This window comes from Amaranthus tricolor, chromosome 16 (genome assembly GCF_026212465.1).
Source record: "Amaranthus tricolor cultivar Red isolate AtriRed21 chromosome 16, ASM2621246v1, whole genome shotgun sequence".
Lineage (NCBI taxonomy): Eukaryota > Viridiplantae > Streptophyta > Magnoliopsida > Caryophyllales > Amaranthaceae > Amaranthus > Amaranthus tricolor.
In genome coordinates this window covers 9,402,237-9,404,736 of record NC_080062.1, presented here as the reverse complement: position 1 = coordinate 9,404,736, position 2,500 = coordinate 9,402,237, and positions in this window count along the sequence as shown.

Below are 2,500 nucleotides of genomic sequence, written 5' to 3'. Positions count from 1 at the left end.
ACATAATAACCTCCTTAGTTTAAAGATTATAAGTTTTGTAGCCTTTTTTTCCTAAGGAGTATCCATTAAACACACTCTTTTGAGCTCTTGGCATAAATTTGTGCCTATCTCTTTTAAGAGTGCTCATAAAATATAAGCATCCAAACACCTTTAGGTGTGAATAATCTAGCTCTTTGCCAAATAAAACTTCAAAAGGACTTTTTCCTTTAAGAACAGATTAGGGCATTCTATTGATAACATGTACTGCACACTAAATGCAGTCTCCCCAAAAGCTCATTGGCAATCTTGATTGGAAAAATAGTGTTCTTGCTATCTCAAGAATGTGTTTTTGCTTCCTCTCAACCACCCCATTTTGTTGGGGTGTATCTTTACAACTTGACTCATGTTTTATGCCATGTTTAGCATAAAATTCCTTGGCTTCTCCTTGGATTAGTTCTTTTGCATTGTCTGTTCTCACACATTTAACATGTGTTCTTAATTGTTTTTCAATGAAGTTGAAAAAAATGTTTAAACACCTATGCAAATTCTAATTTGTGTTTATAAGGAATATCCAAGTCATTTTGCTAAAATCATCAACAATAGAAATAAACATAGAACAGTTATGTCTATTGAGGTACCTAAAAGGTCCCCAAATGTCAATATGAAGAAGCTCTAAAGGTTTAGAGGATTTACAAAAGGATTTAGGATAATTTGTTCTAGTTTTCCTACCTAATGGGCATACAGTACAAATGATGTTTGACTCAAAAAATTTCTCACTAATATCAGGGAAAAATTTTGCAACTTGTGAAAAGGCAAGTGCCCTAGCCTAAGGTGCCAAAGTTTGGCTTTATTCAACAATGAACTAGAATTAGAATTGTCTTAAGTCTTGCAATACAAGAGAGCTTTCCGAGGAGCTTCAGAATTAGCCTTCTGTTGTCTGATATGTGTCACAGGTTCTTTGTAAATGGATTCTCTAAAAATATAGAGTCCTGATTTGTGCTTACCAAGAAGCCAAGGCCTCTTCATTAAACTTTCGTTCCTATTTGATGTTCCCATTTTTCATTTTAGACAGTTTTGTTTGATGTTACCCTAAGTAATCTTTCGATTTATATCAGGTTTTTTGGACATAATATTTCTATCATCTAAAAAATTCATTTCTTGAATCTCACGAACATTCATTATGAGAAATCAAATAAAAACGAATAGAATGTTAATTGATAATCATTAAAACCAAATAAATTTTTCTCAAAAATTAACTACATGGTTTCATCTTACTAGGCTTCATTAACTTCACTCTTTAATATATTTTTTTCTTTAAGTATTTAAGTAGCAAATAAAATAAGTCTGAACTAGAGAATTGGGTCTTGTATCAATTATAGTAAGTATTGTATTTCTCAGGTAACATCGTTTTAAGATCAAATCTCATCTAACCCTTCATTTCCTTAGCTTATCCTATAATAATAAAAGTCCAACTCATTAGTCATTTTCTTTCCATTTCTTTCTCCTTTTGTTTTAGAGGATTTAAAGTAATTGTCCATAAAACTCGCTAGAGTGTTTTAATAAGGTTTGGCTTGACTACTATAGTTTATAGAAGAGAATTAACATTAATAATAACATCATCATTATTTTTAGTGTATTTCACTCTTAGAGTCTATGAGCAGGGTCTGCGGAGGAAAAAAAAAGAGAGGGTAATCCATACCCATAAAGGAGGATGTAACCAAAGAGTCCCCCGATGCAAGATAAATCCTCAGAAAAATTTCTTCAGGTAACTACTCGCAAGCCTACATCTTACAACATAAGTTTGACCTTTGACAATAATTAAAAAATAAATATAAATAAAAATAATAAACAACATATAATAAAAACTAGGTAAAAGCAAGTCAAAAAGCAATATAAATATAACAAATTTTCCCTATATTTTTCATTTTTCGTTTTAGTTTATCTCAATTATTATTATTTTCAACAATAATGGTCCCACTTAGCCACCTTTCTTTTAATCTTATTTAAAATATTATTCCCTTTCTTTATTTCAACGGATATTTCATGATATACCACTGAGTTTCTTCGAAATTCACCATATACCACACAAAATGTTCTAATTCACCATATACCATTGAGTTTTCGTCCGTTAGCACAGAATACCATCAATGACAACTGCCGTTAGTGTGCCGTTTGTGGTAAATTAATAATTCACCATATACCATTTAATTTTTTTTATTTGCGTCAAATACCATCAGCAGCAGCATACTGTTGAAGAAGCAATGCTTCCTCCTCAGCCTAAATATCTCTCAGCCTAGAACTTGACAGATTTTCCCACGGAGAAAGCGTTGAGGTGGGAATTTCAGCAAATGAATCACCACTAGAAACTTCTACAACTTGCTTTTTGCTCGGTAAAAACTTAGCCTCACCACTATCTATAAACCATTGATGCGAACGCTTAGCTTCCATTCTAGAAATACTATCGTAAATAATTTCTCCATCAGTCAAACACCCACCATCCTTGGACATCCAAATCCCCTTA